This window comes from Mytilus californianus, unplaced genomic scaffold (genome assembly GCF_021869535.1).
Source record: "Mytilus californianus isolate M0D057914Y unplaced genomic scaffold, xbMytCali1.0.p SCAF_7, whole genome shotgun sequence".
Taxonomy (NCBI): Eukaryota; Metazoa; Mollusca; class Bivalvia; order Mytilida; family Mytilidae; genus Mytilus; species Mytilus californianus.
The window spans coordinates 4,122,322-4,148,712 of record NW_026262723.1 but is presented as its reverse complement, the minus strand read 5'-3'; the positions used below and the strand labels follow the sequence as shown (position 1 = coordinate 4,148,712).

General features: G+C 32.2%; 1 long non-coding RNA gene across 2 annotated transcripts in view; it reads left to right on the top strand.

The window, feature by feature from the left end:
* Positions 1-17,278, top strand: part of LOC127708254 (uncharacterized) — an 84,200-nt gene extending 66,922 nt beyond the window's left edge. For both annotated transcript variants that reach the window (XR_007985217.1, XR_007985216.1), the window contains exons 3-4: positions 14,254-14,490; positions 17,075-17,278. This is a non-coding gene — a long non-coding RNA (uncharacterized LOC127708254). The remainder of the gene's footprint in view (positions 1-14,253; positions 14,491-17,074) is intronic.
* Positions 17,279-26,391: the final 9,113 nt, after the last annotated feature.

The window sequence follows — 26,391 nt, the reverse complement described above, 5'->3', positions numbered from 1 at the left end:
AATAGTTTGAATGATACATCCACTTCGCTTTCTTTCTCTCTTTCTCTCTCTTGAATTTAAAAAAAGATAGATTGCATTTAAAAAGATGAATTTATGGCAGACAAAAGTTTCGAAACGGATACCTATATAATTAACTTTTTAAATAAAATGGTTGAAACTATCGTTTTAAAATTATTCGTTTATTTAATTACTTTTAATATTAATTGGAATTGGGGTTCGCGTGAAGAGGTAATGAGTAGATAACATTTTTTTTTTAGATGAGGGGGGGGGGGGGGGGGGGGAGGGGGTGATGAAAATGATATAACGGTTGCCTATAGCTATAATATATACCTTTTATTTCAAACATTAAGATTTTAGAATAAATACCGTGTAATTATAAATAGTTTTTACAAAAGACAGATGCAATGCCATTCAGTGATATTACAATTTAATTAGATGATCTATAGGAAGATGAGAATATCAGATGACTTAACTAATGTTTGCATGTTTATATTTACATAACAATATCCGGTCGATCAATAGTTTTTAATCAATTTGCGTTTACTTGGAGATTTGAAGGGGGACTTCAATACTTAATTGATAGAGGTGCCGCTGAGGTTCTTTTCATATAATTTATTTTAAAAAATGTTCACCTTTGTCAATAAATGGTAATTTTATGGATAACAAAACAGTCATAACACCAAGAAAGTTACCGTGAGGGCTTTTCATATAATTACAAGTAATGTATCATGTATATTTCTTATAGTGTTCCCCACCTATACTTATATTTTGAAGCCGGAAAATGTATAACCTATTCCAGCGGCACGTCCTATCACCTTGTATGTAGAACGTATCCCCCCTTTTTATTCAAGTCAACCGACTGATTTAATGAGGGGGAGTGAAAATAAATATACTGCTGGCCTGGTAAGAACTGTTGATAAATAATCTGACACAAGGTGGGATTAGAATATTTTGCAACACAAAATGCAGGAAACAATAGTGAACAGAAGGTTAAGCTTTTCTCTGACTGTCAACGAAGTCTTTGTACTAAAACCAAGGTGAATGTGTTCTGATTGATATTTAAGGGCATAGAATACAGTTTCGATCCCACAATGAATACATTTTACCAAAATTTGCATACAAGTTATTTTACAATTCAATTATGTAATAAAAAGTATACCTTATTATAGAATTAAATTATACGAAAAGAACCTCAGCGGCATCCCCTGTCACTGAATTAAGTATTTTAGTACCCCCCTCCCTAATCTACGAAGTAAGTTACACACAAATTGATTACAAACTATTGACTGGATATTGTTCTGTAAATATAAACATGCAAAAATTAGTTAGGGAACGACAATTTAACTTCAAAAGAGATTTTTTTTTCTTTAAACAGTATGAAGCCAAGATTACAAAATTATCTTTTCTACCAATAGGAAAATAATGTAAAAAACAATCTTACTAAGGGCAAAAGAATAGCATGACATTGTAATAATTAGAAAAATAGTTAATCTAGAGGAAGCGGGATAATAACCTTTACCGTTGGTCACTGAATAAGCATAACTCATAGAAAAGATCTGAAAAAAACCAACATTTTAGTCCACTCAAACATTTTTGTGTGTGTCTTTTAATGCTTTTAGTCTCTATCGCATGTTCAGGAGGATACAGCACAGAACATGCGGTATGTGGTTAAATAAAGATAAGCACACCAGTATTCTCTTTTCTTTTGACATATTTACCTCTACCCTTTATGTTTTTGCCTTTTATCCACTTTTTGTGCACCCTATACTCTCTATTTCTGCCCATAATTCTGTATTTTGTTAACCCCATCAAGCCTCTTTTCTTTTTTGTCACATACAAATATATTTCCTACATTTTATCTTAATTTTAGACTTGAAAAAATGTAATGAAGAAAAATGCACTTTTCAATTTGTTTGGTCGTTGTTATTATGAAACACCGAAAATAGTACCTCAACTACATTTTATAACGAAACTGGATTTAAAAAAAAACCAAAATGAATGATATGAAAGATTTTGAAGAGCTTCCATGAATATCAAAATTAGAAATATGCTACAATTTAATTACAGTTCCATGTAAACGCCTATTGGTTTGTAGAAATGAATGACTAGTAATAACTATTGCCCAATTGTATAGAGCATGACATATGGTATCGACTATTGTTCAGTGTATGTTCACTGGTGTTAATATGTCCTTTGATTGAGTTAAGCTATTTCAGTTGATATTTTATAGTGTGTCTTTCTATGTTGTGATGTTACACTATTGTTTCAGAAAAAGGGTGAAGGATTAGTACCATTAAAACGTTTAAACCCGCTGCATTTGTTTGTACCTGTCCTAAGTCAGGAATCTGATGTTCAGTAGTTGTCGTTTGTTGATGTGGTTAATAAGTGTTTCTCGTTTCTCGTTTTTTATATAGATTAGACCGTTGGTTTTCCCGTTTGAATGGTTTTACACTAGTAATTTTTGGGGCCCTTTATAGCTTACTTGTTCGGTGTGAGCCAAGGCTCCGTTTTGAAGACCGTACTTTGACCCCAAATGGTTTACTTTTATAAATGGTGACTTGGATGGAGAGTTGTCTCATTGGCACTCATACCACATCTTCTTATATCTATGTATTGAAAACCATTTGCTATAGATGGTTTTTGGCTTGTTAGTTGTTGTATTTTTTTTGCCTTTTGGGTATTATATTGTTTTCTTATTACATATAATTCATCTTCCTCAAATCTTATTTAAGTCATACTCTGAAATCTACAGATTTTAGACACCAAAGAGCACTTTTGCAACTCTATGATTGATTGATAAATTGTTGGTAATTAACGCCACATTCATCACTATTGGCTCTTTATATTGATGAAGGAGCCGGCATTCCAGGAGAGAACAACCGACCTTCGGCAAGAAAACTGGCATGCAATTCTATTCAATTAAGATGAGAGTCAAACGCAAATGTTTCATGGGGGTTTGAACTCACAATCTCAAATTGACAGTACAGCCGAGTCCAACCAAAGATTTGAACATTGCTATTTGATGCGTCTTAATTGAGTACGTGTCCTTTAGGAGTAGGAGCAAACACTAGTCGGATCGGAGTCAGAGTAACGTGTTACACATGTAATGTTTACTGTCTTCCAATCGATTTATTAGTGTCCATATTTTTTTAATGAACTACTCTGTTATAGCGGGAAAATGTTCTTACAATTGAAGAGTTCCGTTTTAGAGTGTTTACAAATTGTCTCATGATTGGGAAATTTCAACCTTGTCTTAAAAAAATTGCCTCATTTTACGGATTGGATTTACACCTACAAATATAATGCATTAAATAACTTATATAACAATCACTGACGAGAAAGCGACCCTTCATGGAGACGCTTGATCAAGTGTGCGCTTTATTAAATACGACTCTATCCTAAGGCAAATACTCTATTACCTTCACGGAGACGCTTGATCAACTGTGCGCTTTATTAAATACGACTCTATCCTATGGCAAATACTCTATTACCCTTCACGGAGACGCTTGATCAAGTGTGCGCTTTATTAAATACGGATGGTTGTTATGTACAAGACGCCATAGTTTATTACTTTGAATTTGAAATTTGATCGACAGTAATAACAGAATATTCAGTATAATAAATTAAATAACACATATCTGAGAGGGTGATAGAGCAGATTGTTACCCCTCGAAAAGACATTGTCAACCTTGGCTTCGCCTCAGTTGACAATGTTTTCTCGGGGTAACAATCTGCTCTATCACCCTCTCAGCTATGTGTTATTTATATAATGTCAAGCGATGCCGACCCATGGGTAATAAAGAACGTAAACACGATATGATTACCTACAAATTCATTAAAAGAAGCACATATATGCTATTCTTTTTTATGAAACAAAAATAATCTGGCCTATTCAGTTGCTAAACAATATTATGACTTCATCTACAGCAAGTATGACATGAATGATGTTATTTTTTCTTCGCTCGCTAAAAAGATTATCCACACATTGTCAGATTGTAGTGTACTATAGCTAGTACCTCACTTTCAAGATCTATGGACAAACCGACATAGAGGACAGGCCACACTTGTTAAACCTCAACCGAACACCTAAACAAATATTTACATAGAAGACATTTATGATAAAATATCGAAAGGACAAAATAGAAAAAGAATTTAAAAATCAAATGCTAAGAGTGTGTATTAGTATATATAGGATTGGTTCATTCAAATGTTGAAAAAAAATATTCTTGCTTTGGATTGACTGAAAAAAATATTCTTGCTCGGTTTGCATGATAAAAAAAATCTGGCTTGATATAAGAAAGAAAGTCAAATGGTCCATGTCTAATTGAATGAAATAAAATCTAATGGTTTTTCATGAGTTAGATCATTTTACCAAAACTTCAATCAAAAACTCATTAAAATTATGTATGTAAATAGTAAATAATAATAAGTCAGTGTTTGAAATATTTGTTAGAAATTTCAAACTTTTTGTTAGTAGGAATGAGCAGCTGAGACGCCAAGTACCCAGCCCTTTTCATATATTTTGTTTAAAAAAATATATACCTTATCAAACACAATTAACAAAAAAAAACAGACCTATACAGCTTACTGTTTGGTGTGAGCCAAGGCACCGTGTTAAAGACCGTACGTTGACTAGACTTGCTACATGTCCCTTCCTTATTATTTTTATTTTCAATTTTCTCCTTTAACAATTTTACTACTACAACTAAGAGATTACCATCATACTGGCATTTGCAGAGAAAGGTCTGTTTCTAAGAACAATCAGTATACTGACAGTTTTCAGTAAATATATAGATTAGAAAGAAAGAAATAAAAGAAAGGGAATTGTAGCAAGTCTATTTTTTGGCCTATAATGGTTTACTTTTACAAATTGTGACTTAGATGGAGAGTTGTCTCATTGGCACTCATATACCACATCTTCTTATATCTATAGATATATTTGGATACATTTCATCTTCTGGTACATAACTATGTAGATTTTTTGGGGTTCCGCTCATCGTCAGGTTCTTGTTTAGAAGCAACGCAGTCGTAATACTAGAGACGTGTTACGAAAAGGTATATACTCGACGCTGAGGTTGGCAAATAAGACTTAAAATGAGGAGACTGTGTCAAAACATTGATTATCGATTAAAACAGGTAAAATTCAATTTGAGTTATGTTAACCGGGTATCCTACACACAAGTCTTGATTCATTAAAAGTTATACAAATTGAGTATAATCAGTTTCTGATATCATTGCTTTGGATAGATCATAGGATGGGGAAGGTGTGAGTATTTGTGTGTGTGTGGGGGGGGGGGGGGATTTTTTTTACTTTATTCATTACGATATCAATCTGTCACTCCACTACTGTACCTCGTTCCGAAAAGCATGAAATATTTGTAACTGGACCAAAACATCCAAACAACATTCAATATAATATAATAAATCTAGGCAAAACCCGCATAAAGCTCTACAGTCTGATTGAATTGTTTTCGGATGTCTCCATAGGATTCCACCGATTTTGGAAGTTGAAAAAGCATGAAATATTTGTCACTGGACGAAAAAAACAAACAACTTTCAATCAATCTCTGCAAAACCTGTACAAAATTATACAGTCTAGTTGATTTTTTTTGCAGATTTCTTCATAGGCTTCCACTGAATTTTTCAGCGTCTAATAGCGTGTTTCAAGTATACCTTACACCCGAACGATAATTGCAAGTTTATTTTTTACATTATATTTTTTCTGCTCTTGTTCTACACGTAGCTCTAAGTTGATGGCGCCAATAGAGGATAACGAACGGAGAACGACATGCGGTATTTCTATTTTACCTAATATGACTAAATTCCAGGGAAATCTTATTTCATACGTGGCAAATAAAAGGCAGTATATTAAACTGTTGAAAATCATCCTGTTGATATAAGAAACTACTCCGTGTGAACATGATATGATTTCTAGTGTCCACAACGGATCGAACCAGTCACATTTTACATGAATTTAAGATAAAGGAAATTAATTCCTGTGTAGGTATTAACAGATTAGTATATATAAAATCATTTCCAATGTCCAATAAGGGCTAATGAGGCACTAGAGATTAGGAGTTTATTGCTCAAAACGGGTTCCCTCTTCTCCTGCTCGACTGCATGTCAGCCCGCCCGCCAGCTAAATTTCGTAATATTGTATCAGTCAGTTTTGCATTCAGTACAACCCGTCCAAAAGTTCTGAACACGGGTAAACACACCTTTAATGAAATGTTCGTCACTATTGAGTTCGAAAAAAAAGAAATAGCAAGTTGCTTTATTTTTTATGGATTAGCGAGGATTTTTTTTCTCCCATCCATTAATACTCCTTTTTTCTCGAATTTTAAATCCTTTCTGCAATACCCTCTCCTCCTGTCAGTGTCCCAAAATACAAAATAGGAAGAATAATTATGTTGTAGATTATAATTATATTCTTCACGAAATAATTACTATTGAGTATTTATTCCAAATATAACACCTTGCTTTTCAAATAAATTCGTCATTTCTTTAACACTTTTCTCTATTGCCCCTTTTTATATCTTTTATTATGAAGAAATTTTAATTTCAAAAGACAATTAAAGATGTTTGATCAGATAAATGAATTAACAGCCCAGACAGTAGCTAACACTTTCATTGAGTTTAATATTAATGAAAAAACGGATAAAAAGTTACTTTGCCGTTCCCTCTTAAAGATTGAAATAAACAATTAACTTCCCCATAGGCGACAATGATAGCCTTTTTCGAGATACAGGCTTTAGAAAGTTGATTTTTTTAACGAAACCTTGCTAGAATTAAAGAAAAGTTATTAGGACAGTATTTTTTGGTCCAAAAAATATAGGTTTGCGTTGCTTTTCTTAGCGTAATTTGTACATATCTCCCGTGCCTATCAATTTTGCACTTAAAAATACGTGTCTCATCCTAGCGTTTAAAAGACATCTCAGTTCCGTTATGGCTAAGGAAAATAATTTATTTGGCCTTTGGTATAATGCAGAATGCACGAAGTCTCTAATAACAAAAAATAACTAGTGTCAAGCTATCCAGCAATTCTCATCCTGCAATTCTCTTTATAAACATCTATCCTGCAATTCGTCATCCTGCAATTGCGTTTGGAAAACTACTTGAGCGACAATTTTATTTTTCTTTAAAACCATAGTTTTTGACTTTTTCGTTCGAAAACAAGATTTATATAGAAAATCAAAGACTTTTATATCCCATTACCAAAATTCTAAATTTAGTTTGCAAATTTCTAACTCATATTTACGGTTTTGTAATTAGCATTTACAATACTATCATGATGACGATTCAAACAAAGTATTATCCGTTAATAAGTCCAGGATGTGATTCGTATAAACCCATGTTAAACCCAAATTTGCGATTTTCGAAACTCATATTAACGACTAAAAATACAGAATTTTGATGTAAAATGATTTTTTTCATGGTATACCTACAACACAACTTCTATTTAAAACTGGGTCACCCACTTGTTCAAAACCATAGCCCCGGCAGTTCTGTATGGCTAGGGGTTATAGATTCTGCTCTAATAAATAGCTTTTGGGTAGTACTACAACGAGGGGCCAAAGAATTTCTGGGGTAAGCATTCCTAGAGGACGAAAATTGCGTCCGAAACATGGAAATAAAGCCCAATTCGATAAAATACGCATTGGGGGCACCCACTTTCCGACCCATTGTCTAGGTAGTTCTTTATGGCTAAGCATTATAGACGTTGCCCTAAGGAATAGCTATTGGGTAGTACTACAACGTGAGGGTAAAGAATTTCTGGGGTAAGCATTCTTAAAGGCCGAAAATTTCGTCCGTAACACGGAAAAAAAGTCATATTTGATAAAATATGCACTGGATTCAACTAATCCCTAGCCATAAAGAACTACAGAATTAATGGGTCGGAAAGTGCGTACCCCAATGCGTATTTTATAGAATTTGGCTTTTTTCCATGTTTCGAACGAAATTTTGGGCTTTTAAGAATGCTTACCCCAGAGATTCTCTACTATCCCAATGTAGTACTATATAATAGCTGTTCATTGAAGCAGAGTTTTTAATCCCTAGCCATAAAGAACTACCCAGACAATTGGTTGGAAAGTGAGTGACCCTAGAGCGTATTTTATCGAATATGGCTTTATTTCCGTGTTTCGAACGAAATGTTGGGCCTTTAAGAAAGCGTACCCCATAAATTCTTTACCCTCCCGTTGTAGTACTATCCAATAGCTATTTATAAGAGCAGAGTCTATAATCCCTAGCCATAAAGAACTACCAAATTAATTGGTCGGAAAGTGGGTACCTCAATGCGTATTTCATCGAATTTGGCTTTTTTTCCGTGTTTCGAACGAAATTTTCGGCCTTTAAGAATGCTTACCCCAGAAATTCTCTACTATCCCAATGTAGTACTATATAATACCGGTAGCTATTCATTGAAGCAGATTCTATAATCCCTAGCCATTAAGAAATAGCCAGATGATTGGTTGGAAAGTGTGTGATCCTAGAGCGTATTTTATCGAATTTGGCTTTATTTCCATATTTCGGACGAAATTTTCGGCCTTAAAGAATGCTTACCCAAAAAATTCTTTACCCTCCCGATGTAGTACTATATAATAGCTATTCATCGAAGCAGAGTCTCTAATCCCTAGCCATAAAAAACTACCAAAACAATGGGTCGGAAAGTGGGTACCGAAATGCGTATTATATCGTATTCGGCTTTATTTGCATATTTCGGACGAAATTTTCAGCCTTTAAGAAAGCTTACCCCAAAAATTCGTTACCTTCCCGTTGTAGTACTATATAATACCTGTTCATTGAAGCAGAGTCTTTAATCCCTAGCCATGAGGAACTACCCAGACAATTGGTTGGAAAGTGGGTGACCCTAGAGCGTATTTTATCGAATTTGGCTTTATTTCCGTGTTTCGAACGAAATTTTGGGCCTTTAAGAAAGCTTACCCAAGAAATTCTTAAATATGCATAAAAACGAAACCATATCCGGGACTTCACAGATATATATCTTTTTGTGAATCGTCATGATTTTTCTAATTGTAAATTCTAGTTATAGACCGTAAAGATGAGTTAGAAATTTGTAAACTAAAGCTAGAAATTTGTGAATGGGATATAAAAAACTTTATATTTATCTTTTTTTTCAAACAAAACAAGTCAAAAGCCATGTTGTTTTTCAAACGTAATTGCAGGATGACGAATTGCAGGATAGCTTTATCGCAAGAGAATTGCAGGATGAGAATTGCTGGATTGCTTGACACTAGTAAAAAAATAACGGGCGCACATATCAACCAATCATGATTAGCTATACTCTTAATTCTGAATACCAAGTTATGCTCATAAAATGGTTGCGCCCCTAAAATCTAATGGTTTATTGTAACCTATACGGTATTTAATACTTTCTAGAATCAGGCAATTCATAGTTCGTTATATGCACAAATATATATGCCACACAAAAATCATCTTCAAAACGTTCTGGCATTTCTCTCTGAATTTTCACAATTTTTTATCAGAGGTGACCCCAGTCAATAATTTAAAATCTAATGGTTTATTGTAACCTATAGGACGCTAGCTGTCACAAAGGAATTTCTTTAAATAATTGTTATCATATTTCATGTAAACAAACCTTTAATGTGAATTAGGTGCACATATCAAAATGATCGGATTTATTGCATCTATAAATAGCATCAGTGGAAATACCAGATTTCAGTAAATAGAGTTTAATTGGTTTGACAAATAGCTGATGTATTTACGGCAGCCGTATCAAAAATAAATACGGACATATAATTAGTATCAGATACTTATGATATAATCAAGCAAGTGATTATATCAACCTATCGATCGCGATGTATTCAATCTGATTTTCTCACCCTTTTCATGAAATAGTGACCTATTTTAGCTCATCACTACCACTCATTACATAGTAAGTGGCCCTGAGATCTTCAGATCTACCTTTTTAAACGCATTTAAGTAACATATATATAATTGTGTGTGTTTTATCAATAGCTAATACTGTGGTATTATCTTTGTGGCGTTATCAACCATGTAATTACGCATGCTATTCTATGCATCGGTTTCCAATGTTTGAATGAGTTTACAAAAATTATTACTTGATATTGACCTTCAAGATAAAACCGCAACCTTGATAAAGGTAAACTTTGCGAAAGACTGTAATTATTTGTGCTTCCGCAGGAAGAATTGAAGCTGCATTATGTTGTGTCAAAACTAAAGAATCCAGAGTGTAACAAAACTCCACTTAACTTAATAGTCATTTCATCATAAAGTTTATAACACAATTCCGTCTGTTGAACACGTACGGTTTCTACATTTTCCAATTTTTTTACATAAAACTACATATCACACATACAGAGAAAAGTATATTTAATTCTAGGTATCTATTTAAACTTAGGCCTACATATTATTTCTTGTTAATATCTCTTACTCATTTTTTTTAGTTCGTAATACACTATACAATATAAAAAAGAAGATGTGGTATGATTTCAAAAGAGATAACTCTCCACAAGAGACAAAATAACACAAAAAATAACTGCTAAAGGTGACACCGTACGGCCTTCAACAATGAACCCAAACCGCATAGTTAATAAACTTCACTTTCTTATCTGTTTTGGGACCTTATATCAAATTATCACTAACATTGGTTATAAAGATAATTTGTGTTGTTAGTTGATTTACAAAATTCAACTCCGACATTTGGTTTAAGTCTTAATGTTCTTTATCTTACATTATTGAATATATATATATTGAAGTTTTAAGTTTTGTCCACGCTGTGCATAAAAAAGGGGAAAAATTAAGGCTGAAAATGCACCAAGTATTTATATTCAATTCATCCATGAGTATTTGTTAAGCAGTGAAACAAGTCGAATTCTATTGGAACTTTTTTCAACAATTTGATGTTTGAATAGACAAAATGTGAATATTCGTATTGAATATGAATATATCGTGCATTTTCACCCTTATTTTTCCTATATTTTTTTTACCTATATATATACTTTATCTATCCAACGCAATTATAATTTTGAACGTTGTTTTCAATTTAGATTTGTATAGTAGCATGAGTTCGAATCCCGGCGAGGGAAGAACAAAAAATTTGCGAAAGCAAATTTACAGATCTAACATTGTTGGGCTGATGTTTAGACGAGTTATATATATATAAATACTTAAAATTGAATTCTCCGTCCACACTAGTAGAAAAAGAAATAAAATTAAATTTCAAAATGCTCTTAAAGTCCTTTAATCTTCTACATTTTTTCACCAACCGGTTTCACATCTTTATAATAATCATGGATGATAATGTATATATATATATAGTGAGGCCAACAATGCTGGATCTGTAAATTTTTGTTCTTCCCTGGTCGGGATTAGACTTCATGCTACTGAGATATCGTGGCACCAAATCTCCTTGCACTATGCAATATTTTCTGAATTACAATCAATTCCAACAAATGTTATTGTACGAGAAAAACACAGACAGAAATTTGTTTATGCATATAATGATAATAATAATAATAAAAACACGAGGGTTTTGCCCTTTTACCACTGATAAGATTTACCGATAGCGTCAAAGAATTACACAACAAAAACATGCAATTGTGAATAAAAATGGGAACATAATATGATTGGAACGCGAGATTAAACATTGTAAACTATAACCTATGCAAAGATTTAAGTTATAAAAATCATGATAAGTCGATAAAGTCTTATCAATTCATAAATTGGTACAAAAATAAATCATTGTAAAACAGATATGGAATGGATATATGGATTATCAAACTTGATAAGTATTACAAATTTATGTTGTATCCTAATTATACTTATGATAATATTAAGTTATCTTCCTTACAACTTCCTTTAAGACAAAAGTTGTTATCTCCCTTGTCTTAATTGTCAGGGTGAGTCTAAGAAAGATAACTCAAATTTGCCACAAGATGTAAGTAGAATTATGCTTTTTCATAATATTATGGTATTTCCTATTTGCCTCGACTGTATAAAGACGACAGTTAGCGCTAGTGAACATAACTATATGTCTGGTATCTTTGGTGAATTTTAACAGACTTTATTTTCCCAATCGCAATACTTTATTTTTCACCGTTACCGTTAATCTTTTACTATCAATTGTCTCGATATTCCGAATGAAAGGCGTGTTAAGGTAAAAAAGTATTAACAAAAATACCAAACTTCAAGGTAAATTCAAAAAAGGGGAAGTCCATTAAAACTGACAAAATCAAAAGCTAGACTATATCAACTAACTGAACGAATGGCAAACAACTGTCATGTGTCATAAATATCAACATGTTAATTTCATTAATCATAAGTGAATGAAGCGAAATGTTCACAGCACATGATTGTTGACAACACTAATCTTTAGTTTTACTATACTTATGTTAGTTAAAATGTATATTACAACGTTTTTTAAGAATAAAACTTTTTAATATTTGTATTCATATAACTTGAATCTCGATTTATATATATATGTTGTTTGTGCTGAATTTAGACCCCTCTACCAAGAAATTTGTTTTGCATACACACGTATAAAAATTGCGGTTTTTAGCAATTTTTATACGTGTGCATGCAAAACAAATTTCTTGTTAGAGGGGTCTAAATACAGCACAAACAACAATTTCCAAAAGACCAAAAAAGTAAAAAAGTATATTTTAACAAAACGCATTTGACTAACAGGTCGAACAACAAATGTTCTTAAACCCTGCTGACTGCCATTGGCGATTGCAAAATAAACGGTTCATGTAATTTATCTTAATTTTAAATTTAATACTAAACAGAAAACAATAAACTTGCGGAAAAGATGATATACCGCAAACAAAAGGTGCAAAGGTTTATATATATATATATATATATATATATATATATATATATATATATAAAACGTCTGAATAATAGTCAACGATTTTTCCCACGAGGGCGCTGGAGTACGAGTAACGATACATGTAGACAATAAATAAATTATATACACGCCTAAAAAAATGTAAAAAAACAACACCAATAACAAAAAAAAAGGAAACTATAAATGTAATTATTTATAAATATTTCGGATAACAGATATCCTTCATCAGTATGATTATGACGTTAAATGAATCATGTCAATCTACTTTGATTAAACTATAACAATCTTGAAATTTATACAATAAAACAGTCAGACCGAATATCATAGTTTATACGCTTGTACAATTCTATTTTTAAACATGACATAGGTTATATGGTTATTTACAGCAGAGACTGCAAAGATATGCTTCAAATAAAAATAGTAATGTGTGATATGAACTAGCACAATTCTAAAATGTAAACGGTGACGACAGTTACGATGTTACAAGAACGATTGCGTCAATAAACATTCCAAATAAACAGCACTGACCGATCTAAGTTTGTAAATATTTCAAATTTGACAACGGTAGAGTAATTACAACAGAGGCTGCGTATTTAAACATCCCAAATAGATAGCAATTAAAATATAATAATAAATTTTGACTAAGGTTAAATAGTTGAACGTGACTTGGTACTTTTACATCCCTCAAAAATGAATAGAACCAAGCAATTTAAACTGGTATACTCACCAAATATTTTTAGAGTTGAGTAAGGTAAATAAATAGAAACAGAGACGGTAGTAAAAAGTAATATAACCCAAATGTAAAACACTGCGCGAATTCGAACTACATCTTTTCATTTATCCCATTTGGTACCAAAGTTTTTAATTTTCTTGTCCAAAATCTTTCCCGAGTGAGTCTATCCTCCCTAGACAAAGCAGTGTTGTGGTCAATGATTGTTATAGTCAGTCGATTTAGATCTGCCTTAGTGTGGCCAGGGGATATATATATAAACGGAAAATGCAAACTTGTAAGACTTATGTACATGTATTCATGGTTGGGATCATAACTTTAAATCTTTTCTTATACAGGACTTGCAATTATAATCCACTATCACCTGCTTTTACGGTATGTTATTCCCAATTAATACGAAGGTTCGGGCCTAACTTTCTGATATGAATTCCTAGATCGAGGATTGCTGCCTACTATGGAGCTATTACACCAAGAGTTATTATTGGTTAATTTGCAGAGATTGATATCTGCAAACTCTATCATCATTTTATTGTCTAAGATTTGAAAATAAAACTTTATGATTTTGGTGCGTCCGATATTTGTATTACGGACGAGTACAGATGTTTTGTTGACGAGATTGTGACTCCGACAAGTTGTATATTATTGTAGTCATCTTTGTTATGTATTGTAGCTGAGAGACTCTCAAATTTCAACATTGACGTCATAAGGCCATGCAAAAACTCAACTCATTGGTTTGAAGGAATAACTTCAGTATGTCATCACAGACAGGAGGCTACTATCTATCTAAATGCAACCTGTTCTCATGAGACAATCGGAAGGTATGTTCGCATACAGCTGAAAGACCCGAATGCTTTAGCCTTATGTGAAGTTGAGGTTCATGGAGTATTTGTGCAGGATTTAAATTCAGGTTAGGTTTTCTTATGTTTCAAAAAGTGTTCCACAAAATTGACTGTGTATACAAGGTGGGCGATAAAAAAAAACCCATGAGATCACATTCCTTTTCAATCTACTCGCTGGTTACATTATATAAAAATACGGAGATGTGGTAAGATTACCAATAGGACAATTATTCACCAGAGTTCCAATGAAGAAAATAAAAGCAATTTTTAGTAACATTAAAAAAATCTCGTACATGTACCATGCAGCCTGCTATAAAAGGTCCAAATATGAAAAATGTGAATTAATTCAAACGGGAAAAACTGCCTAAATTATACAATAAGATTTACGAAAAACAAATATGACAGATATGAACCAAGGACTACCACTTAATTACGGATCCATGACTTAGAACAGGTATAAAAAGACTGTTGCGGGGTTAAACCTGTTTGTGAGCGCTCAACACTCCCCTAACGTTGGCCAGTGGTGTTACAGCAAATCATAAGAATAAACTGTAAAAATCAGTTACAAAGTGCTTAACTCAAAAAATCGATACAAAGCACAAGAACAACAAACGTAAACACAATAACACAAAGCATCGATATAAGAGTACTCGCAGTTACTGAAAGCTAGTTCAAAGCCAATTACAACTTATAAATAAATGCTGTTTTCACAGACTAAAGTATCAATCAGTACACATCCAACGAATTTAGTGCAAAAAAAACCCGTCATAAACAGTATGGGAAACGCATGACCTTTTGCAATACCGAAATATAAGTAAACAGTATCAATAGGATACTTAGTTTATTCATCTTTTCTACTTGCACTGTGTTTTTCTGTGCCGAAAATTATTTCTTTGAAATAGTTAAATTTAACCAATTCTGTTTAAACTTTTCTCACGGATCCACATCAAACATTTTTCATTGTTATATTATCTACTTCATTCAAATAGATGTTGGCAAAAAAACGATGGAAACAAGAGTACTGCGTAACCAAGTGCGAAATACAGGAAAAAACGGGTTTTACTGGGTGTAACTCATAGAACAGACATGTGCTCTTTGTCAATCTGACATTTTTTATGAGTGTGCCATGTTTTTTGCAATTACATTCGAAGACATTACTGGATCTACAGAGGCATTACTAGACGTTAAATGCATAATATCAAAATATTTTATCCTATTGATGCAACACCTGTACTTGTTTCATTCGATGTCATATATTTTCACTCAAGTCGTTATATTTCTTAAACCAGAATATTTGGGACTTTTTCTGAACATCGGTTATGTCAGTATATAACGTTTATATTGGACTGATTTGGTGGATAGCCGCAGTAAAAAAAAATAGAAATTCTTCTGATTATTGACACTGTCTATTTATATTCTATTTAAAAACATGCTCATCATATTTGTTATACCATCATACAACCATAAGGTTGAAGAATTATTATTCCAAAGTAAATTGATTTCAATGACCTTAAATTGCAAATGCCATAGAAATAGACCATCCATCTTTCGATTCTAAATACAATGTGGATGTATTTAACCTTTTAAAACTACGAAATGAATTCGGAACTATGATACGAAATGTTTACAGACTATCAAGTAATAGTTACTAAAATTGCAACTTTAAATCTTCATTGCATACAAGTTTAACATGATCTCAATATTGACGACTTCAAGTCTAACCTACAGGTTGCACCTGTACATGTGATAGTTCATCATTCATATATAATCTAGCTGGCCACGTTATTACTTGTGAACTGAAAATTGTCGATAACATTTCTCTGCGAAATGTGTTATACAAAGGCTCGATTAGACTTATCAACGGTTTTGTGCTAATATGATCAGCACGACGGGTGCCATATGTGGAGCAGAATCTGATTACCCTTCTGGAGAATCTGATTTCACCCCGAATTTTGGTGGGATTCGTGTTACTCAGTCTTCAGTTTCCTATGCTGAGTTTTGTAGACTGTTATTTGTGTTTTGGTCGTTGTTGTTTTGTTTTGCCATGCCATTATCAGTCCGTTTTCGACTTTGAATATTCCTTTGGTATCTTCCGCCTCTCCTTCGGCATTTGTGTATTTATTTTTACACTTGTAAAGTGATTGAGTTTGAACGATAGTTGATGTTTTGTGGTTAATTGCATGGGCGTATGTTTTGATTTACGATTACGAGTCCAATGTTGCCTACCTTTAAAAAGGGGGATGCGGATTTTGTAAGAGCAAGTTTTCGATTTTTTAAACTGTCTTCTCCGATATTGAATTTATATATTATGTCTTAATCTTAATTGTTATTAGCATTTGCTGAAAAGGAGTTAAAAACTCCAGTTATAGTCTGAACTTGATCAATGTTTTCTCCTGTTAGGTGTGTTGATCTGCATATTAAGTGATTTCATAGCGATCGTTGATTTGATATCCCCAGGGCATTAATACAATAATTAGTAGGAACCTTTAGATTTTAATACATTAGGAATTATGCAAAAACAGGCAGTTGATTCTAATTATTTACAAAATGACAGGCTAGCGAAACGGAAACATTTGAACCATGGCACAATTATTTAATGATTGCATTAATTTCGAGAAAATTAATAATTTTAATATTATTACATATTTTCAGTGACCTTGCCTTATACATGTGGATTTGAAGGTCACAGTTATGATGGACAAGACGGAATCATTGAAACAGCACACGTAAATAGCGATATTCAATGTACATACATGTGTGCTTATATGAACGGATGTCATGCTGCAGACTTCGTAAAAAAGAACAAAACCTGTTCTTTAATGGAGAGAAAAAATGGGTCTAATGTCGTGTCTGATCCTGACCACAATGTCTTTCTTGTCAATTGACTATATATATTTCATAAATAAATTTTAATGTTGTGCTATGTGTTATATTTTGTTTTTTAATTGAAACAGATATCAAATGTTATTGAGGTAATACGATAGCACATATATTTAATAAGATGAACAAATTCAATGCTTCCAATTCATATAGAAGTAGTTGACAAATGTCAACCTTTTACAAAACTTTTCTTATTTCTAATTACCTACCTATGTATAATATGAATGCAGTTTTTTTTTGGGTGTTGTCTATTCTAAACCAAAAGACACCGTCGTGTAAAAAAGGGGCAAACGATACCAAGAAACATTCAAAACTCATGTCAAAATAAACTGACAACGCCCTGGCAAATAAAAAAAAATGAAAAAAGACCAAAAAGACAATAATATACCACCATTTTCTACATAAGAAAATGCCTGTACCAAGTCAGGATTATGACAGTTGTTGTCCATTCGTTTGATGTGTTTGTGCTTTTGATTTTGCAATTTGATTAGGGACTTTCCGTTTTGAATTTTCCTCGGAGTTCAGTATTTTTGTGATTTAACTTTATACAAAACACAACATAGAAAAATAAAGATTGAGCAACACGAACTTCACAAAAATCGGGGGTGGTCGCAGGTGCTCAGGATTCCGAAGGCATCCGTCGTGTTTCTCATGTACGTCCAAACACGATGATAAGGCTAATTTGGTAGGTCACACTCGTGATGGCGTCCGTAAAATTTTCGAAGGGATGATTGTATCTAAACCACTTGGAACTCTTGTTTTAATATCTTCCTTAAAGTTCTAAATCATGCCAGTACTATTATTATCATTATGAATTAAATGTAAATTGTATTGATATTTAGCAATAAATGCAAATGGTGTGGTAGTTTGTATGGTCAATGGAAGTAGTTGTTCCTAAAAAGCGTGTTCAATGACTTATTTTCCTGTCGATTGAAATTTACACAATTTGCATTAAATCAAAATATTTACTGCTATTACGAACTAATACAATATGAAAACCATCGGAAAAATTAAGGGATGATAAAAAGGTGGTATCACAACAGTATGCCGACAAGAGACAGACATAAACATAGGAAAAATGAACAGACAACAGTACACAAACAATAAGAAGGACAAATATTGGGCAACGTTAACCCCTCGGTAGATATGGCGACACTATATAGACGTTAACTTATGTCTCCTTAATAACTTTAAGACATTGCCATTTTTTCATAAATGTATGTCAATTCCCAAACATGACCGAAGATATAAGTTTATATAGATGTGAACTCCTGTTTCGGTGAATTGGTCATGCAAACGAATTGGCATCAATAGTGTTCATTTTGCAAATAAAGGTTGCGGTAATAAGTCGCAATGAAACCAATTGAAGAGACAATACAAAAACAAATAGAGGTGAACAACATGCGCTCATAAGAAATAATAAAATAATAAAATCAAGTATTAGTAATAATAAAAAAAAAATACAAAGTCTACCCAAAGAAAGTATTCAAAAAATTTAAATCAGAAAAGCGATGAAAAAAAACCCAGTTCAAATAACCTCACCGAAAGCAACAAGACCAGACCATTGATCTTCTTTTGTGAAACATAGAACTGCTGGAAAACAAAGGACCACCTAAATGTAGAAAAAACACAGCAATTGCAATAGACACTAACCCATGTAGATGTAAAAATTCAAAAGAGAAATTGAGTCACAGTTATGACGAGATATGCAATACCAACTGTTTGAAATGAGAGTGAAACAGCTGGAACGACAAATTATCAAGTTCATGTGCCTAAATAATGCAATCACATCACAAATGATGCTACGATCCCAGAAAGGCCGAAAGAATAATATTGATGGTAACAACCATAGTACAAAGGAAGACAACCAAATGAATCAGTTACATCAGATATGGAATACACAACAGACAGGATCACAAATTTTTATTCCAGAAATAGACTATAAATCCAGTAAAATAGTTTTTTCAAGACAACATGAATGATCTACCACCTTTTCTAAAACAAAGAAATGATCAAAAACATCTAAACCACCTATACAGACAAGAAAACGGTCTAAACAGCTACAATCATGATCAAAATGGAAGTCATTTAGCTGGAAATATCAATCAATATCATCAGATTCCAAATACAGAATATATTCAACAGAGCATGCCAATAAGGCAACAAAAATGGTCAACCACCTTTTCTAGGACATGCAAATGAGCATGTACATCAAACTCAACAGATGGGATGAAAAACATAATTCTCATAAAGGGACTATAACTCTACTAGAATAGGTCTTTTAAACAACATAAATAGTAGACCCGCTTTCCCAAGACAAAGAAGGGATCGAATACATCAAAACCATATGGCCAGAAAAGAAAACCACCTGAACACTTACCACCAAGATCATAATGAAAGTCACCAAGCCAGAAATATTAATTAATTCAATGATATGAAAAGTACAGAACATATGAACTAAGTAAATACGGTCCAGCATCATATAAACCCGAAGGCAAATATAATACAAGCCCAAACTAAAAAGTATAGACAAGTCTAAATTGAAAACAACGTTCAAACCTATGATTGCGTTGAATAAAAACCGCAATTTTTATACGTGTGCATGCAAAACAAATTTCTTGTTAGAGGGATCCTTTAAACAATATATATATATATATATATATAGCATTTAACAGGATCAAATATACAGTACAGATAAAAGCATTTTCATTTATCGATATTAAAAGGGCTGTATTGCCTTTCATTAAAGCTGAACTTTATTTTGTTATAAAAAAAAAAACACATACAAAAAATTAAGACTACAGATGTGTCTAATCAAGAGTCTGTTATTTTACTATACTTGTTGATTGTTGTCTATCATTTTTTTTTCTTGTATTGTTCTATATAAATCAGGCTGTTGTTTTTCTTGTCTTTTTTTAGTTTTCATTATTCGTAACATTGTATCATGTAGTTGTCTTTTTAAAACTCTGCTAAATTTAACATCTTATTGTCCTTTCTAAGTGTTAAAATCCGTAGGGTGCCATAGTTCATAACTGGTTATTTGTATCTAAGGGCATGCGATACAGTCCAAGTAGTAGAAGCAACTAATAAGTTAACTTATCGAAGTTGTACGTATCAAAATTAAAAAAAATACAAATAAAGCCTTTTTTTCCCTGTACGTACGCAAGAAACAAAATTATACAACACAAAAATATATTCTTATAGTCTATGCTCTCCGAGGGAACAGGATATATAGGTCATGTATTTATGACATATCCTAAATGTTATTTATATTCAAATGCGGTATACATGCAGTTTGGTCTGACTTCTAAGAAATTCATGTTCAAACGCGAAACATTACATTATTTAATATTAGGCTCTGTAAAAGTTGTAGAGTAAATTAGAGTTCACATGAGATTTCTACAGATCTACATACCTGATAAGACACATAAATCTCTGTACTTCCCTAATTGACCTTAACATCATACAAAACACCCTTCAGAGGCGTTAAGCATTGTTTGGTAGTTTGCATACAACAAATTGTTTGGCTATCAGTTGTATTACTGAAACATTGATCCAAATATGTATTTGTTTACTTTATTGGTCAAGTACTTTTTTACCTGTGGCTTTGTAATCTAAACATATCTTTTCGATCGGACCACGAATTGTTTATATTCCTTTTGTATAGGAAAAGAAAGCGTTTTCCTTTAATAAGTGGTTTCTTTAAAAGTTATGCAAAAGTTTTCATTTTAGTTTATTTGTAATGTTTAATTTACAATTTGTTAATGGCTTCCGATACATTTTCACTTTGCATTATTATTTTTATCCTGCAATCGACCTTTCTACTGTGCTGAAGCTCGCATTACACCTATTTCTTAGCCTCGTACAAATACAGCTGATATTTAAAGACACTAAACAGTTATTGTCTATTTATTTTTTTTTAAATATGTTGTAGGCAAGTTAGGAAAGTTGTTAAACAATCATCAAATGGCATATAGGTCACCCTGCTAGTTTTCGAGTAAATTAAGGCTGCAAACTATGGATTTTTGCACTTTTGTAAAAAAAAGTTAAGCAAATTTTAGAGTAGGTATTATTTGTCATAAATTAGTTAGATTGGATTATATTTCAAGCCGTGCCGTGATATGTGACAATAAAAGAAAAATAAATACACATAAGAATACTAAGTTTATTATTCAAGCCAAGTTTGAAATCAAAAATAAGATGCTCAAAGTACAATTTTTTTAAACATTGAAATGCGGATATCGTGCGGTTCTTACAATGTCATTTTTTCTACATTAACTGCCTTTTGTCATGCTTTCTCAAACTAGCAAATAAAAAGTAGACATTGGCTACGGTTACATTGAAATGTAACAATAATAAAAAAGTTATTGTTACATTGGAAACTAATTGCTGGAATGCAGGGTTGGGTAAGGAACTGATAAATTACGAATGTTCGTGCCTACGGTTACGTTGTGTTATTGTTACGTTAGATTTATTAAACTTTAACCTTCTATAGTTTTGTTTCTTAATTCTTCGATATGTACTTGATACTATCATTATAATAATAATAATTATTATTAGTATTATTATTATTATTATTATTATTATTATTATTATTATTATTATTATTCAACAAATAGTGTTTAAATAGTTTTAAATATTAATTGTTTTAAAGTTCTTCAATGTTCTACAGTTTAATAGTGCCAAAGGCGAAAAATATAGTTCAATGGTTCGATGTTAAGAAGAAAAGTGTTCACTTCCATGTATTTAACTGCACACCTACCCTTATTACTGTCATTATACTTTGAACAATCGATGAAGTGATTTCTATTACAGTGGCGTAGCTTGCTTTCTGTTATAACCGAGGCAGGGGGTCTGGGGGCGCAATTTGAAAAAAAAAGGATCTATTAAAAATAATAGCAGTTGTTTTATTTTACTTCATCATAATAATGTTAATATGCCTTACACTAAGTTATACTACAGATATTTGAGTTGATTACTGGTACCTACATCATTTTCAATGTTCGGATGAATACATAAATGTTCTCAATAACATTTACCACTTTTTTCAAATTGAATCCTTCCAGTGAACGTCTCAGATTTTAAAATCGAATAAAAGGATATTGGTATGGGGTTTATTTAAATGACACAGCAAGTCAACAATACAGCTGAGAATCCTCAAAGAAACCATATCAACTGACTTACAGAATAAAAAAAAATCCGGATCTCAGCTAGCGCTTTACAAGTGGACACAAGTACGTATATGTATATGACACAAGAATAAGATTCAAAAAGTGCGCTTTGCAATGCAGATATATGCTCTTGATTGGATTTGCTGTAAGTGGGTTTTAATGCCAGAAACATTACCAGACATCAAGCTTGCAGCATTTCTTAATAAACTAGGAAATTAACACATCCTACATGTAAAATGCACCACGGCACTTTTATTGGTTGTGTTTTGTCCTAATATTTTTTTTAAGGTCTTCAAATTCTTATACGGTTTTGAACTTTTTCCCATTGTAAAAATCACAAGCGTTACTAATTATATATGAGGATTGGTATTGGTGTCCTCAAATATTTATTTTTAATTCTTTTTGTCCATAATGTGATTTTCCTTTCTTTTATATTTATCACCATTCAAATCTCTATTCTTTTAAGTTTAAATCAATTTCGGGATATTTGTCTGTATTCTGTAAACCTCACCCAGACCCTCATATACTAGAAATTATTCTTGCAAAAAATTAATAATTTATACCTGAATGGTCAAGTGATTCGATCGGGGAACTTCCAGGCTAGTAAGTTGAGTAATCATCTATTCTACTGATTTTGCTTAGGTAAGATTATACAGATATACCAGCTTCAATTGTGTCAATTTCTTTGACTTCGACATATTTAGATTACTGGGGATCGGGATTTTCAATAAGAGGAGGAAAATGTTTCCATAAGTCTTGAACTTGCAAAGGGTATGACTCAATAACGGTAACAAGACGATACAAGTCGGTACTTAAACGTTTAGTAGCGAGTCTGCTGCTGTGAAAATTGTTTAAAAGAAAAGTTTTTATTATTTTTTTTTATTTTTTTTAACGAGGCTACCGAGGCAACTGCCTCGGTTGCCTCAACGTAAGCTACGCCAATGTATTACCAAATTTGATTTGGGTGAAAAATTTAAAACTTGGGATGCGTTTGAATCGAAACTAAAACAATATCAAGACTCAAAATTTTAATATACAGTTATACAAACGCAGTTCTAGAAACATTGATCCATCAAAAGCAAAGTTGGACGGCAATGAAATTATGTTAAAAGACAACATAAAACAACCTCACAAGGTTCGAACAAAAATATAGGTCGAAAATATAAACATCGCAAGAGTAAAAAAATATTTCTAACCTGAAGCATGGCAGACATTGAAAGTTTCTATAACTCCAAAAAGGGATATTGCAGAGTGGAATTGTATTGTCTGCAAAGCCGACGTGCACATTGCTGCATCACTCGTTTGTGATGGCTGCCTAGAGCGGTTTCACCAAAAACGCGTCGGAATGCAACATGCTTCCAAATCAACATACTGGATGTGTAGAAACTGCCATTGTAAATAAAAATTTTTAAAATTGTATGGAATATTGTAAAATATAAATAAAAATTTTTAAGTTTTATTTTAATACATATTACTAGTCCCAGCATACATTGAGGTGCATTAATGTAACAATAACACAACGAAACCGTAGACACAAATGCTATTGTTACATTGGTAATTAATCGGTTCCTTACCCAACCCTGCATTTTGGCAATTAGTCTTCAATGTAACAATAACTTTTTTATTATTGTTATATTTCAATGTAACCGTAGCCAGTGCCTAAAAAGTATATGTCACAGTGCTGATTTCGAAGATAAATCGCAATAAATCCCAAAAGTGACATCTGATTAGTTTCAGTTACTAACGATTTAACCAGAAACCTTGTTGTATGTTCCATCTTAATTTCTGGACCTTATCATATATATCATGAAGCTAGAAATACTCCTGTTTCTTCGCTTCCATATTGACCAAATCAGTGTTTTGGGGTCCTCTCCGCGGTCCGCGTTTAGACTATGTCGATTTGTTTGAAAAATCAGGGACAACTATTTAGGATTTTAACAAAAGATTTAAATTACAGGATAAAAAAAAAACAATATCTGTATATGTAAACTGGACCTGATAAAAAGTATTAGAACTGTTACGTGGACAATAATTTAGTCATTCAAATTTATGACGTTCTAGGCCGTTCACGATTGATTTTTTAATACAGCAACTTGGTATGATTATCGCCCTTATCACCATGATATATTTACATTAGGGACCGTGCAATATTTAACAGGCAGGTGGTACCTGAGCAAATTTTGGTTATGTCCAAAACAAAGTGAAGGTCCTATACTGATTTGGGCGTGTGTGTCCTATAAACTTTATCTGAATTTATCTGGCACTAAGTGATAGGATGTCCTTAGTGATGGTTGTTTTTTCCTGTAGTAATAAGTGAAAACTGTTTTTGAATATCGTAGTTCAAGTACATGTATGCACATGATCAATAATACAATAACAAAGACATTTAAGATTGTTGTACTTAAGTGAAATCTATAAAAAAATCTTGAATTTAAAATTGATACTATAAATCAGAACAGCATAAGTTTATAAGGAACAGATACGGTAAGCTTAAAATGTTGATAGGATATGGAGATATTTGATGTTTAAAAAATGGGTAGAAAAGCTTTCTTGGACTTTTACTTTATACTTGGCATTGGCATTATTTGGGGATTCAAATCATAAGAAAAGAAATCTAGAATCTGCTTTAACTTTGTCAAATGACTTTTATGACTTATTGAAGTCTTCTATGAAAGAAAAGTGGGTGATATGGTGGCAAAACATTTTACCCTGTATCATAGGAAAATTTCCAAAACCTGACCTAAGTTCATCCTTAAAAAGCTAAATAGTCTCTATATCTATCTGGCACTGAAATTCTACGTTGTGGTTTGAATTATTTCCCTACTTCAGATGTGATGTTAAACTTGCAAAAATGCAAATTGAAGAAAACATGTATTAACTCCCTTTAAAGAAATATACACTTTCACACATGTTAAATATGAAGAATAGAAGAGTTTGAATTTTGTATGTGCTCCAATTTATTAGCCTCTTTTTGTTGTAATTTATTGTCATGAATATTTGATTTCATTTGTTAATTATGAAGCTATATACATGTATAAAAATGAACATTAATAAAATTTGCCAATCAAACAATTACTTTAGTAAATATCATTTAAGTGTGTTTCCTATTATAAAGCACATGTATACTGAGAAAAAAAGTTTAGCAGTTTATATTTTTAATTTAATATATTTTAACAAACAAACTATACTTTTAAATATAACAAATACACATACGTTTACCTTGTTTTTTGTTATAATATAAACTATTATATTGATTGTGAAAATGTTTTGTTTGGATATTTAGTTAATAATTTTTGTTTGTTTGATAGCAATAGTTTGAATAAATCTTCATGTCCTATGGTCACCAAAGGTGAAATAAGTTCAGACCCTATGTATGAAGTGGATGAAAAATGTGTTCAATCTACTATGATTTGCACCGGTCCCACTTGCCTGATAAATTTTGCACGGTCCCTAATTAAGGATTAACAGAACACATAATGGAGTTAACTCTTTAAAAATCAGCTGAACGTTTTAATCACAGTCTATTAGTAAAAAGAAATTAAGCTTCACAATGAACAATATTAGTGTTTGTCAAATTGCTATATATCTAATGAAAATATTCCTGTAAATTGTGTGGTTAATTTTTTTTCAATTTTTATATTTTTGTTCCCAGGTCAAATTAAATATTTTGTCAAAACTTGAGAAAATTAAACGCGCCAAATTCTATTTTAGTCAAAGTGTTGGGTACCCCCTTAACACTGCAAACGACACAATCAGTTTACTTATTGATTTGAAGCAGCTGATTGGTTATTAATAAAAACATCTTATTTGCCTTTCCAAAAATAAAATGCCTTGCCGTCATCTCACCGATCAATATATATATATATTGCGGTCACGTCGATCACTGGTCAATATGTATTAGATACAATACAAAAGTAA